The sequence below is a fragment of the Gadus macrocephalus genome, chromosome 12 (assembly GCF_031168955.1).
Source record: "Gadus macrocephalus chromosome 12, ASM3116895v1".
NCBI classification, from domain to species: Eukaryota; Metazoa; Chordata; class Actinopteri; order Gadiformes; family Gadidae; genus Gadus; species Gadus macrocephalus.
Genome location: NC_082393.1, coordinates 12002768 through 12018690, shown reverse-complemented (window position 1 = coordinate 12018690; position 15923 = coordinate 12002768). Strand labels below are relative to the sequence as shown.

At 43.4% G+C, this 15923-nt stretch overlaps 2 long non-coding RNA genes across 2 annotated transcripts; both read right to left on the bottom strand.

The window, feature by feature from the left end:
• Positions 1-2495: 2495 nt before the first annotated feature.
• LOC132469068 (uncharacterized) lies at positions 2496-11352 on the bottom strand. Its single transcript, XR_009528330.1, has 2 exons — positions 10675-11352; positions 2496-2744 (listed from the first exon to the last, which is right to left on the bottom strand). It is a non-coding gene; the product is annotated as an uncharacterized LOC132469068 (long non-coding RNA).
• Positions 9430-10661, bottom strand: LOC132469085 (uncharacterized). Its single transcript, XR_009528345.1, has 2 exons — positions 10497-10661; positions 9430-10042 (listed from the first exon to the last, which is right to left on the bottom strand). It is a non-coding gene; the product is annotated as an uncharacterized LOC132469085 (long non-coding RNA).
• Positions 11353-15923: the final 4571 nt, after the last annotated feature.

Here is a 15923-nt window from a genome sequence, read left to right as displayed (position 1 = left end):
GCAAAGATGAGACGTCGTTGTGTGGTGAGAACTGATAGAAAATCGTAAACGACAACAATCGCCGGTGGGGAGAAGCCATTTTTCCATTGACTGGAAGCCTGCTTTATTTATTGTAGGTTACAAAAAATAAAGAAAATGGCGGCATTGTTGTTGTTATCGATTTTGTATCAGTTCTCACCACACAACGACGTCTCATCTTTGGTGCTTAAATGTCGGTATGTAATGGTATGGAGTTATTGAAACTTACTACGTGTAAAAAAGACTAGAAATTGAATGTTTATTTTTAAGCCTCGAAAGTTGCACTGGGGGCCTTTAAGATACCTAGAGAAATGCGTGAGTGCTCACAAAACACCAACAAGTCAGCAGTGTGGTACAGGGTGATCATTTCTGATATACAGTACAAAAGCAGTAAGACTAGGGGTGGGTATTGGCATGAACCTCACGATACGATACGTATCCCGATACTTGGGTCACGATACGATACATATCACGATATTGCGATTTAAAGAGTTTATGTATTTCAGATTATATTGATCAGAGGACAAATTGAGTCAAAACCATTTCATTCATAACAGCTATTTTTTATTTCAATGAATGAAACATTAACAATATTTGTTTTATTTCTTACAGCTGAAACACTGAGCTGAAAACTGAAATAAAGTGCACAGTAGTTTTTCACAGTATGAAATCTGAACTGAAGTTCAAATGAAAATAAAATACCTATGTGCATGCAGTAAAAAAGCATAAGAAAATAAAGTGCAGAATAGCCCTTTTGTTCCTCTAATCAAAATAAATAATAAAGTAAACTGGACTGCTGGCAACTTCAGTGCGCGCTGAGAAGACAAATTTAGTGTATGCGCAAAGCATTTAAAATGCGGCATACCGACTAGCTCTGCTGCGCTGGTCATGTTTCTGGCGTTGTCGGTGACAATGATGGCTCCTTATCCTGAATGCCCCATTCGTCCACGGCCCTCTTCAGCAAATCCGCAATGTTACTGCCGGTGTGGCTCTCATGCATTGCCCTCGTTTGCAAAACATGCGTAACCATTTCCCAGTCGTCGGAGATGTAGTGGGACGTTATGGTCACATACGACTGTGTGGCTCTGGAGGTCCATCCGTCGCAGGTCAATGCAACTCGTTGCGCAGCGCCAAGGGATGTTTTAACCGCTTTCTTCACCTCTTCATACATCGCGGGTACAGCTGTGTCCACCATGTACCCTCGTTGTGGTATCTTGTAACGTGGCTCTAAAGTGTGCAGCATCCACCTGAATCCAGCATTATCAACGACGCTATAAGGGCGTAAATCCTTACAGATAAAGTGCACAATCGCCTCTGTTATGCGCTGTGCGCGAGGTGAGGTGGAGGGCAAAAAGTTGTGCAGCGTCATCTGGCTCGGTTGAGGTTGAGTCTTACCCACTCCACAGTACACCCGAGGTAAATCAATTATAACGCCAGACTATAGATTTAAATGTCTGTGTTGATAGAATAATGTTAGAAATAAAACTAACCTTGCATCGCATGAATCATCGAGGGACTACTTTCTCAGCAGAAGCGGAATTCTACTATGCGCTGGTTAGGTTTGTAACCGAATCACGACAGAAGAACGTAAACAGAGAAGCGTGGGACAGAAGCGCAATTGAACGACTAGGCAACATGATGGTTCAGTGTGCTTTTAGAAATTGTAGAAATAAACGGTACAGATGGGCACCACAAAGTTTCCACCAATTTCCAGTGCGAGATCCAGAAAGGACTCAACTGTGGCTTGTTGCTGCTGGCTTTGACATCAAAACACCGGCTCGTACATGTACGGTTCGTTGGATACAACACATTCCTCATAATCGTCTTCAAAAGCAGATGCATCGCTAACTCCTCCAAACGTGGCCATATCTTGTTAATTTAATACGCTTGTAGAATTCCTTCGTTCACTGTACTCTGCGTTTGTGTAGCAATGACAGCGGCAGGTAACAGGGTAAGACTGTTTTTAATAGCAGGCTAGCATTGCCCGTTGACGTGCGCTAGCCTAGCACGAGCGAACTCTGCAACTAGAAGGACTGAATGAAATGTGTTGAAAACTGTCTCCAGTGATATAGAACACCAATGCTCACTTCGGAATCAGGCCCTATGTCCAAAATTCCGAACTACCCCTTTAACAACAAAGTATCGATATTTGGAGTTGAACAAATCGATATTTTATCGGCCAGCAAAGTATCGCGATATATTGCCGTATCGATTTTTTTACCCACCCCTAAGTAAGACACAAAGTGTTTTTGCAACACAATATTTCTTACACTAACAAAGTCCAAAGTTTTGATGACTCCAGTAGGAAACTTAAGATACCTAGAGAAATGCGTGAGTGCTCACAAAACATCAACAAGTCAGCAGTGTGGTACAGGGTGATCATTTCTGATATACAGTACAAAAGCTGAAACTATTAGCCAGGAGTGGGAAAGATGCAGACGCAGACGTGGGAAGCAATAAGACGCACCAACACACAGTTGCCTGTTGCAAAATGGATCAGAGTTTAATAGAAATAGTTAGGGTTAGCTGGTATGGCGTTATCTGGTATGGCTATAGTCTAATGTTAGCTTAGTTCGTGTTGTTTCGTCATGTTAATCGCTAGTAATAGTAAGTCATTTGTAGAAATATAGCCTATCATCACAGACTGTAGGAATGTCACCCACCCTCCATCGCGTACGACACTGACGCTCGTAATCTGTAGTGCAAGGGAGTTCGTGCACAGATCCCTGAGACAAACGGCTACGCGCACACATGCAAACCCATAGCGAGTGACGTAGGACGTAAAGTCCCGCCCAGGTCGAAGTGGCGTCGATTTAGAGAGTCCCGCAAATTGTGGACACGATTGTTTAGGGGGGGAGGTGGACTGTTGTTGACCGGGGGAGGGGGGGGGGGGAGACAGGTTTGTTGAGGGTGACGACGACGACACGATTGTAGGGGGGGGGGGCACGCTCGACAACGAGAGTTGTTTTTTATTGAACGCTCGACAACGAGAGTTGGTTTTTATTGAACGACACTTCAACACGGAACAGCTGCACGAAACGATGGTCACGTCACTCTCGGTGACGGTGTCGACAACAATGAACACACGAACAATGTTAATAGAACAACACACAACCACATAACACCCCGAACCCATCATTTCTAGCGAGAAATATACTTTTTACTTGCATAATCTTCAGTCAGTGATTGTGTCTGATCTTTAGTTTTATAGTTATTAGGATTTGATCGGCTCGCTCGCATGTTTCAACAACGTCAGGTTGTTAGGAATAGGGACGCTGCTTTCGCTAAACTAGCAGCTCACGTGCTTCCTGCGTTTGTGTTATTAAACCGTTACTTTATGTAACTTTTAATGATATCATCTTGTTAGAAACACGTATATCTGAGAGCCAACCCAGTCGCCAAAATCATACGTTGACAGTGTACGTTTCGTGAACACTGGATTACGTCGCATTTCAACATAAAATAGCGTGTTATACACACACACGCACGCACACACACACACAAGCACACACACGCACACGCACGCACAGACACACACAGACACACACACACACACACGCACACGGTGCATTTCGCTGCTAAAACAACAACAAAAAAATATTCCCTCAAATATTATTACTAAAGAACCGTTTTCCAAAGAACGAAATGTAAACCAATGCATTCTGAATGGGAGTGTTTCTCAGATTTTCCATGCTACACAGAACGAAATGTAAACCCATGCAAATAAAGACTTCATGGTCATAATAATTTAAATATCATTAATCTCCTGAGTGTGTTGGGTGGTATTCTATTTTTTTCAACGGGGCTGGTGCCGTCTCCTTTTGACCTTTTGACCCCAGACTTCTGGGGGAATAGCTGAATCAATTCATTAGTCAATCAGAAGCATGTAAATATCTTCCCGGTGGCGAAGGAGGACGAACATGGTGTCCTTCAACATCTACGCTTCCAGGCGATTGCAACAGTGCCACACATGAGCATATTCGAACATGTTTAATGGTAGTAATTAGCTGTCGAAATTGGAGGCCTTAATCAATAATGAGCAGCTATTGATTTGCTTCCCGATAAAAAATTGTGACAAATGACATGTTATTTAGCATCTACACGTTGAGCTGAGTCCAATGACACCAAGCATGACACTCTAGCTAATGGTAACATGTATTTTACATGGTACACCTAGGTCTAGGACATGATCTCGGTGTAGCAAGAGGGCGAGCTTGATCTCATTGGACTCAGCTTAACGTGTAGATGCTAATTAACATGTAATTTGTCAAAAATCTCCATCGGGAAGCAAATCTATAGCTGGTCATTATTGATAAAGGCCTCCAAAATCGACAGCTAATTACTACCCCGAAACATATTCAAATATGATCATGTGTGGCACTGTTGCAATCGTCTCGAAACGTAGATGTCAAAGGACACCTTGTTTGCCCTGTTGCACGACCAGGAAGATATTTTCATACTTCTAATGGATTGATTCATATTTTAAGGTTCTCGGAGTGAGACTTTAAGCGGCTGCAGCAGAAGTGTTGAGACGAAAGATGATATCAAGACATTAATAGAATATTCCCATTCACATTATGATTCTTCGTCATAACATCCGACCAAACATCCTTTACATTCACCGAGCGAAGATTATGAAAGTCCAGGCCCCCCCTTCCTGCACTCGGGGTCCGACCGGGCCAAGTTTCGGTGCGGGGGTCCCAGTTAGGCCCTAGAATATGGTATTCAAATTTCAGGGCGGTAGGACCTTCCTATCTCAAAAACTGTTTTTCCACCACATTCTGAACCATTAGGTCTCGCAGGCAACACTTCTGAAGGGGCTTTGTCCAAATGACAGTCCATTTGGGAAAACTTTTTTTCTCTATGGGCTAGAACTACAAATCTTGGATATGTCGTTCTCGGGGCCCCGGGAAATGTGTGTAAACATTTTAGCATCCCTAGCTATCTCGAAAAGGCCGGAAAAGGGGCGTGACCTCCAACAGTACAGTCACTGTACATAAGACAGAGGTTAGTTTCTAGGCCCCATTTTTTGCGGGATGGAGGTGTACATTTGTGGCTTAATGTGTGTAGACACAGAGGGTATATAATGGATATAATATGGACACATAAGACAATCAATATTCAGTATTTGTTATGGATTTATTGTACAAATTCCCTGAAAAGATGCACGTTCCAGGATGAATTGAAAAGCTCCCGTAAGGGCTGAGATGGCAGAGAACAGCTGATTTGGAACGGAGCAACAGCTGTTCGCTTTCACAGGGAAAAACTAAGGAACTTCAACCTACTTAGGCCTACTAATTAATATTCAAAAGCTATTAAATCTTCAACAAAATATGCAGATACTGTCAAAATCGGTTCCAGGGAGTATATAAGGATTATTAATGTTGTTTTTGATGGTGTTTTTTTCTGGAACGAGTATTCGAATATTCGCTCGGAAAAACCAACGAGTATTCGAAGCCTGAAAAATGGTATTCGGGCCAGCCCTACATCCAATAAGGGTCTGGCAAAGCATAAAAACGTGGAACTGGAACATTCTTTATTTAAAGAAGATGCAAAACATTAGCAAGAACATGCAAAAAAAATGTGTTTAAATTGTGCTTAACTTAAGCATAACCAAAACAGGGAGACTGGATGATTCTTGATATCATTGAATCACTGAATGATTCAAAGGTGGTGTGAAGCGGCAACTTTAGAATCAGTGCACACGTGTTTGCTTCCGGGAAGACAGTGCCAGTGTGCAAAAAGTTTAAAGTTGGCTCTCCTGGGAATCCCAGGGGAGGAACTCTGTCTGCCCCAGTGACGAACATGAGGAGATGGTTCAGCGTCACTCTGTTCTCCGTGTCCTCCACCACCAATACAGCATCTCCACCTGCAATGTAAAAGATAGGACTTCAGTCAATATAATGACTCAAGGCAAATGTTTTTGTACACTTCACCTAGCCGAAAATAATCATTACAGATTAATATATCAACCTAAAAATTCTAAACAACACTTTCAATCAAATGAATGCACAATGTTTCAAATAGTTTACCGCAGGGGTGCTTTGTTGGGGCCTGCAAAATCCTTTCTGCGATATTGTGATCTTACATGAATGTCACATATTTTTGAACAAACCATAAATGATAAAAAATCCCAGAAATCCCACCAAAAATGGGAGCAATGTGACTTTTTATGGACCAAAATGTCTGACGGGATAAAAGAAGGACAGAAGTCTGTACACCGCTAGGCTCCCTATGAACAACTCAGTTAAGAAGGCAATCTATCGGGCGTAGTGGATAGAGCGCGTACCATATTGGCTCCGGTGTTCGTTGAAGTGGGCGCATCGTTTGATGAAACTTAAACGTCCTCAGGCACAGTTGGTTGCCAAGCCCTATTTCATCAATTTACCAAAGTTCCAAGTTACCAAAGTATGTATACCTTCCACATCGATGAGCCAGTCCCTCCAGTAGCCAACTGCCCGCTCCTCCTCTGACCGGCGTGAGGGTGTTGTAAGGGACATCAGAGACGCTTCTGCAGGTTTAGAACCGGAACCACAGGAACCAGAATCTGGGAGGCAGGCAGGAGAAGTGGAGGTGTGGGCAAGTGGTTGAAGAGCTGGTTTGGTTGACTCGAGAGGAAGCTCAGGAGCAGGCCTCAGAACAGAAGATGGAGCCTCTCTGGGCTCACGACAGTTCTCCCGTGCTTGTTCCCCTGTGCAGTGCCTAAAAGTATTACCTTTTTTGTATAACAAATCATTATATCAGATGACAACATGGCTACACAGGAAATGGCACAGATACTAGGTTATTATTGGCTGGGTAAAGTGTTTATAAACTCAACATCTTGTGATTGTTGCAGTATTTATCACTTGGAGCCGGGTGGTGCTTTTCTCCATCACCATGATATTAATAATAATGACTTGCCGGATGTGGGGGTATGGCTCAAACACTTTTGCCTGACTCCATATACGCGCCTTGATCCACAGTATTGCTTGTAGAGTTGGATGAAAAGTGCCTCAAACACACGATTGCAGTCAGGCCACTGTGCTGGGCTTCTCCCTCCTGCAAAGTATTTGCAAAGGTATTGAGTAGCATTAGTGTAGTACAAGACATGATGTAATGGCTTGCAGTATTGTCATGCTTGCTCAGAGTATTCATTTAGAATATATTTGTTTGTGAATGTGAGCTTAATTCAAATTGTATTCATGATTGTAATCATATACTCGTGAAAATCTGTTGATTCTTGGTATTGTACGGATAATAAATTGTTGTGTTGGTAGATCTATAGTCTCCTGTGTGTACAAGGAAATATGAAAACAGGCAAGAGAGGAGATTTAACGCTGGTTATGTTGGCTGCCATTGTCATCTTTTATTTTACACCACATCAGATATTCTTAGCAATGTTATCAAAATAAACTACTCAATCAATAAATAATCTTTGAATATAAATGTGACTCTTTACAGATATACTGTAGTAAAAGATAACACTTTTCAGTGGTGTTTAATGCCAAGTCTGTAGACCTACCCATTTTAATTACAGTAAATGACCCAAACAAATTAGCAATTCATTATCTCAACTATAACAATAATAGGTCTACTTTGAGAGTGAATAACAGTATCAAAACAGGCACCATCAAAATAGCCTACATTTAAACAACACTTTATCTGTCCTACACCATTATACATTGTTGTTCCAAGTGATATAAATGTGCTGGTTGTATAAAACACTAGTAAATCCTAAACTAAGTAAAAAAATCACACTGAAGCGCTTTGTGGCCACATACCTAGTTAAGGCGTTCTCACGGCGACGTAGGGCAGCAGGCGTCTTTGTGGCGACGAACTTATCCAGACGTCGAGAGTAGACGTACATTTTTGTCTGAATTTCAGTATGTACGTCGCCGTGACACCGCCGCCGGTGGGCGGAACTTACATGCCGTCGCCGTGGCGTCGCTGCTGGTCTCTCGTCTGCAGTCCCAATCAATCCCATTAAAAATTTCACACGTTCCCACGGCGACGTAGGGTAGGCTGCTCCTTCGCCTCTTCCAGGGAATCCTTACGCCCCGTGCCCACTACCTCCGTCCGTTGCGTGATCCCCATTGACTTGAATGGGGACGGACGCGCAATGCATTGTGGATCCGTCCGTTCCGTTGGAGCCTTCGGCTCAGTCAAGAAGTTGAAAAATGTTTTCGGCAGCGACGGATCCGTCATCCAATCAGATCGCGTCTGCAAATTTAAGCACTGTGACGCGACTCGGGCTCTGACGATACTGGAAAGCGGGAAAGCGGGTCATCTTGCATCGCAACAAGCAGGAAGTAGCGGGAAGAACCCGGCGAAGCGATTTGATTGGCTGACGGATGCTTCTGCAAAGACTACTCCCCCATCAGTCAGCAACGCCTTCCCACCTCCGTCGACTGAAGGAGGTAGTGGGCACGGGGCGTTAGGCTTGGCACTATCCACTCGCCATACTTCCAGGGAATCCACGCCCCGTGCCCACTACCTCCGTCCGTTGACTGATCCCCATTGACTTTGAATGGGGACGAACGCGCAATGCATTGTGGATCCGTCCGTTCCGTTGGAGCCTTCGGCTCAGTCAAGAAGTTGAAAAATGTTCAACTTTTTCGGCAGCGACGGATCCGTCATCCAATCAGATGACGTCATCCAATCAGTCGCGTCACAGTGCAAATTTAAGCACTGTGACGCGACTCGGGCTCTGACGATACTGGAAAGCGGGAAAGCGGGTCATCTTGCATCGCAACAAGCAGGAAGTAGCGGGAAGAACCCGGCGAAGCGATTTGATTGGCTGACGGATGCATCTGCAAAGACTACTCCCCCATCAGTCAGCCACGCCTTCCCACGTCCGTTGACTGACGGAGGTAGTGGGCATGTAGGGTTAAAGGCCTCCACACACCGGCGCCGCAGCGGCGCTTAAAAAAGTCTGCCCCCATTATTCCGGGTGTACTAGCCCACACCGGCGCCGACTAGCTGCGCGGCAGCGTTCCGTGCCGCGCCGCCCAACTACTCTTCGAGCCAATGTTCTATTCCCGAGCGTCGCCGCCATAGATATATATAGTCGCCGCCCCTGAAAAAGCGCTTTGTAAAAGCTGGTTTGTACATCCCGGGTCCCGTAGGCACCTCCATATCTACCCCTCACCACTGGATGTCGCCCTCTTTCGTTTGTGATAAACAATTACGAGAATGGACGATGAGAGACTGGTCGTCGAGGTGGAAAAATATGTCGAATTGTATGACCAAAGTTCCCGTCATTACAAAGACAACTCCAAAAAGGTCATTGCCTGGCGAGCCATAGCTCTGGAGATTGGATCTTCAGGTGAGACATCAACAATGGTGGACTAAGTACCCAAACCATTAACCATAATGGGAAATAGACGAAATCAAGTCACATATAATCACACCATGTAGGTAGAAACCAGATTACTTGTAATATATATTTTTTTATTTAAGGCAAGGCAACTTCATTCATATAGCACTTTTAATACATGAAGCAGACTCAAAGTGCTTCACATAGAAACATTCTCATACAATAAAATAGATAAGTAAAAGGAAACACAGGCAAAGCTCAAAAATGCATTGTCATGTATTAACTGTCTCTCTGGTATCAGATCATGTATTAACTGTCTCTCTGGATTTAAGGAAAAATAACATTAAGTGTCTCGAGCACTCAAATAAAATACACTGGCTACTGAATCCAGCACAGCAATAACATCACTGTATTTATCCCGAGGGATAAAAAAAAAGTATATATATATATATGCAAAAGAGTATACCAGAAAGGGATAATAACTAGATTATAGGTCATCATATAGGCTGCACCATATGGTTCTGCCATTGCACACTTAGTGGCGAATTGAAATATTGGCGTGCCTCTCAGGATCTGCACGGAGCTCCTGGACCAGATTGTGGCATACCCCCTGTTCTTGTCTCTGTTCATTGATGAGGTGCACCCAAACCCTTCGTCTTCTCCTTGCCCGCCTACAGCGCAGGAGAAGAAGGGCAGCCCCCCTCTGTCTGGCAACAGTTATTTATTCTGTTGAAAAACTCAATCAAATGTAAAAGAGCTTGCTCAATTAAAATGGATAACTACTGGCTGCATACATGTAAATGTGTGGCTATGTTAAGGCTATATAGATGGATAGATAGATAGATACTGTATTGGTCACAATGGGGATCAATAAAGCCATCCAGGAGCTCAATACAATAAATACACACAATAACAATTGGCCTTAAAAGGTGACTGCACTATATACCAAAAAGGCTTAATAGAAGGTCCTGCAGTTATTGAGATTGTTGATGCAGTAGATGAATAATGGCAAAATATAAAATAAATAAGAAATGACAGTAAATAAAACGATAAAGTGCCCTACAAACTAAGTTGATCTGATGCTTGAAAACATACTTTCACTTCGCAGATTATACATTTTTCAAATTATTCAGCCAAAAAGATGGAAAATAAATAAACTAGGCTACAATAGGCTACTCACCCATTGCGTTTCGTCTCTTTGCTGCGGTTGATTGACAGGTGACTTCCTGATTTTATACTGCAGCGCGGCCGTCGCGCCGCCTCCTGTTGGTGCTCGGGGCGTGCTTTTGACGCGCGTAAAATGCGCGCTGCGCCGCGCCGCTGCGGCGCCGGTGTGTGGAGGCCTTTAGGTTTGGCACTATCCTATGGCAAGCCATCCCCGCCAGAAAACGGCATCATTTAGACGCGTATCACCTTCATTACGCCGTAAAAAACGCCGTAAAATGTAGAAAAACGCCTTATTTTACGCCGTCATGCGCAAAAAAGCGCCGCTTTATACGCCGCAATTAAGCCTTTCAAGACCGCGTGTAAAAAGCGCCGTTTTGAACATCAAACCGCGCGTAAAATACGGCGCTTTTGTGCACATCACAACGCCGTAAAGTACGGCGTCTCTCTAGTATGCTAATAATCTCTGCCCTTCTTTTCTCTCAGCCAATGCATTTGAAGTGTTTGCGCCCAATCGCTGAACAAGACAAGCAGACCAAATCAGTTTAGCACAGATCTGCTTTGAGGAGTTCTCCTCTCATTTGTTGTTAGTTGTAGCGTCATATCGATATATATTAGTAAATCCAGTTCCTACAGTGTGGTCACCGTGGCCGTGGCCCAATCGATAGAGACGCTTGCTCTGTAGGCAAGAGGTTGTTTAAAAATAAATATTAATAATACATATAAAGACGTTTCAAACGTTCCATCGAGTCTCTCGCATTCTACAATGGGCAGCTTTATTGTTTCCCATGGGAGCCGGCGAAACTAGATTTCTTCTTCGAAGGTTGTGCTCCACACAGAACCTCCTCACCATCATAACGGAGTACTTCGGGGCACCAGAATGCTCTTGAGCGGTACTGATCGCATCGTGTCTTTCCAGTGTCAAATAGTTCACGAATAAAATCAACATAAGGTTCAAGTGTGGCCATAACTAAGGCTAAATATAATTAGACAGTCTATTGCTGGTTTAGGTGGTTGGCTCTTTTTTCTTCGCTGCGTTCTGCCTTCTGGTGTAGCCTATAACTATAAATGTAGGCCCTATTTGTTTTTCTGTTTCGGGTTTTAAAAACCAACACACAAAATCAAATGCCGTTTATTTGTTTATTCCTTTTGCCCTTTTTCAGTTTCAAAATCAAATCTGAAAAACCAAAAAACAATCCTGTTAATATTTTTTTCTGATTTTGTTATAAATCGGAATATTCAAAGAACGAACCATACACGGATTCTCCTACCTCATCACTTTACTGACACACACAATGTGTGGCAGTAAAGTGACAGGATCATTCCATAGACAAAAATCTTTCCATCTAACTAATTTAATTTAGGAGGATAGGCCTAGTCATTGCACAGATGTAAGTTAACCAAGTATTCTCATTATAGCCTAGTTATATCCTAGTTTTGCATATTTATACATTGCATCCTATTTTCATATTTCATGTGGCATCTGTATTTTTATGTAGGCTACAGCATCTGTATTTTAAATGTAGCTTATATCTTCTTTTTACATTTTACCTTTTGCTGAGGTGGGCGCTGTATTAGCCTACTGTATAGGCTGTCTGTATTTGTGTAAGAGTTATTTGTATTGTGTAACCTGCTGGATTATGAAAGTTAGTTTGGGGTAAATAAAGTGTCTGTCTGTCTGTCTGTCTGTCTGTCTGTCTGTCTGTCTGTCTGTCTGTCTGTCTGTCTGTCTGTCTGTCTGTCTGTCTGTCTGTCTGTCTGTCTGTCTGTCTGTCTGTCTGTCTGTCTGTCTGTCTGTCTGTCTGTCTGTCTGTCTGTCTGTCTGTCTGTCTGTCTGTCTGTCTGTCTGTCTGTCTGTCTGTCTGTCTGTCTGTCTGTCTGTCTGTCTGTCTGTCTGTCTGTCTGTCTGTCTGTCTGTCTGTCTGTCTGTCTGTCTGTCTGTCTGTCTGTCTGTCTGTCTGTCTGTCTGTCTGTCTGTCTGTCTGTCTGTCTGTCTGTCTGTCTGTCTGTCTGTCTGTCTGTCTGTCTGTCTGTCTGTCTGTCTGTCTGTCTGTCTGTCTGTCTGTCTGTCTGTCTGTCTGTCTGTCTGTCTGTCTGTCTGTCTGTCTGTCTGTCTGTCTGTCTGTCTGTCTGTCTGTCTGTCTGTCTGTCTGTCTGTCTGTCTGTCTGTCTGTCTGTCTGTCTGTCTGTCTGTCTGTCTGTCTGTCTGTCTGTCTGTCTGTCTGTCTGTCTGTCTGTCTGTCTGTCTGTCTGTCTGTCTGTCTGTCTGTCTGTCTGTCTGTCTGTCTGTCTGTCTGTCTGTCTGTCTGTCTGTCTGTCTGTCTGTCTGTCTGTCTGTCTGTCTGTCTGTCTGTCTGTCTGTCTGTCTGTCTGTCTGTCTGTCTGTCTGTCTGTCTGTCTGTCTGTCTGTCTGTCTGTCTGTCTGTCTGTCTGTCTGTCTGTCTGTCTGTCTGTCTGTCTGTCTGTCTGTCTGTCTGTCTGTCTGTCTGTCTGTCTGTCTGTCTGTCTGTCTGTCTGTCTGTCTGTCTGTCTGTCTGTCTGTCTGTCTGTCTGTCTGTCTGTCTGTCTGTCTGTCTGTCTGTCTGTCTGTCTGTCTGTCTGTCTGTCTGTCTGTCTGTCTGTCTGTCTGTCTGTCTGTCTGTCTGTCTGTCTGTCTGTCTGTCTGTCTGTCTGTCTGTCTGTCTGTCTGTCTGTCTGTCTGTCTGTCTGTCTGTCTGTCTGTCTGTCTGTCTGTCTGTCTGTCTGTCTGTCTGTCTGTCTGTCTGTCTGTCTGTCACAAATAGGCCTAGTTGAATCCAACAACATTCCTGCGTCTCCAGAGCCCATTTAAGCACCGTGTCAGACTCAGTAGACTGTTACAAGCCTCTGAACGTTGTTAGAGCATGGCTCCCCAGTTCATCAGTGTCTCTCTCTATGGCTCCCTCTCACTCCTTTCCACTGTGTATTTATATCGATTGAACAAGAGAGGATGTTACGATAACTCCGCGAAAATAAAGGCTCCATGGCTGTAATAATTTAAATATAATTAACTTATAAAGCGTGTAACAAGACACCTAGATGATCTGGCTGGCTGACTAAAAAGGCACTGAATTTGGAACTTATAACACAGGAGGTCTGGCTTGCGGACTAAAAAGCATTGCGATCATAAAAGCGTGACCATCTGACAAAAGCACAAATCTGACAATATATAGATTCGATCCGACAACCTCTTCCCTACATGGCAAGCGTCTCTATCGATTGGACCACGGTTATCACAACGTTGAAACTGCATTTACTAATATATATATATATATATGAATATGACGCTACAACTAACGCCAAATGAGAGGAGATCTGTGTTGAACTGATTTGGTCTGCTTGTCTTGTTCAGCGATTGGGCGCAAACACTTCAAATGCCTTGGCTGAGAGAAAAGAAGGGCGGAGATTATTAGCATACTAGAGAAACGCCGTATTTTACGGCGTTGTGATGTGCACAAAAGCGCCGTATTTTACGCGCGGTTTGATGTTCAAAACGGCGCTTTTTACGCGCGCTCTTGAACGGCTCAATTGCGGCGTAAAAAGCGGCGCTTTTTTGCGCATGACGGCGTATTTTACGGCGTTTTTCTACATTTTACGGCGTTTTTTACGGCGTAATGAAGGTGATACGCGTCTAAATGATGCCGTTTTCTGGCGGGGATGGCTTGCCATACTATCCACTCGCCATAAGCGATCAGCAGCGGTGACCGCGGCGCAGCCGTGCCGCAGCGCGTACGCCTCCGGTGGAATCGAGCCTTTATGTATGGCAAGCCATCCCCGCCAGAAAACTGCATAATTTTACGCCGTCATGCGCAAAAAAGCGCAGCTTTTTACGCCGCAATTAAGCCTTTCAAGAGCGCGTGTAAAAAGCGCAGTTTTGAACATCAAACCGCGCGTAAAATACAGCGCTTTTGTGCACATCACAACGCCGTAAAATACAGCGTTTCTCTAGTATGCTAATAATCTCCGCCCTTCTTTTCTCTCAGCCAATGCATTTGAAGTGTTTGCGCCCAATCGCTGAACAAGACAAGCAGACCAAATCAGTTCAGCACAGATCTCCTCTCATTTGGCGTTAGTTAACTTGTAGCGTCAAATAGATATATAAATTAGTAAATGCAGTTTCAACGTTGTGATAACCGTGGTCCAATCGATAGAGACGCTTGCTATGTCGGATCGAATCCATTTGTTGTCAGATTTGTGCTTTTGTCAGATGGTCACGCTTTTATGATCGCAATGCTTTTTAGTCCGCAAGCCAGACCTCCTGTGTTATAAGTTCCAAATTCAGTGCCTTTTTAGTCAGCCAGCCAGATCATCTAGGTGTCTTGTTACACGCTTTATAAGTTAATTATATTTAAATTATTACAGCCATGGAGCCTTTATTTTCGCGGAGTTATCGTAACATCCTCTCTTGTTCAATCGATATAAATACACAGTGGAAAGGAGTGAGAGGGAGCCATAGAGAGAGACACTGATGAACTGGGGAGCCATGCTCTAACAACGTTCAGAGGCTTGTAACAGTCTACTGAGTCTGACACGGTGCTTCAATGGGCTCTGTAGGAGGGGGAGACGCAGGAATGTTGTTGGATTCAACTATTTGTGCATGGAAGCAAAAAAAATATCTCCCCATCAAGGCCAACAGCAGAGTAGCCTACGAAAAGAATAGACTGATATGAATGCTTCAAATATTAAAACCCGATTGATTAGGCCTCGGCCGACATATGCTATATCAGTCCTAATCCTGAACGCACCGTGCGTAAATTTTTCACGTCATTTTCCCCCAGACAGACAGACAGACAGACACTTTACCTACCCCAAACTAACTTTCATAATCCAGCAGGTTACACAATACAAATAACTCTTTCACAAATACAGACAGCCTATACAGTAGGCTAATACAGCGCCCACCTCAGCTACATTTAAAATGCAGATGCTGTAGCCTACATAAAAATACAGATGCCAAATGAAATATGAAAATAGGATACAATGTATAAATATGCAAAACTAGGATATAACTAGGCTATAATGAGAATACTTGGTTACAGCTGTGCAATGACTATCCTCCTAAATTAAATTAGTTAGATGGAAAGATTTTTGTCTATGGAATGATCCTGTCACTTTAATGCCACACATTGTGCGTGTCAGTAAAGTGATGAGGTAGGAGAATCCGTGTATGGTTCGTTCTTTGAATATTCCGATTTATAACAAAATCAGAAAAAACAATTAACAGGATTGTTTTTTGGTTTTTCTGATTTGGTTTTGAAACTGAAAAAGGGCAAAAGGAATAAACAAATAAACAGCATTTGATTTTGTGTTTGTGTGTTTTGTGTGTTTTGTGTGTTGGTTTTTAAAACCCGATACAGAAAAACAAATAGGGCCTACAAAAATAGATACATTTATAGTTACAGGCTACACCAGAAGGCAGAACGCA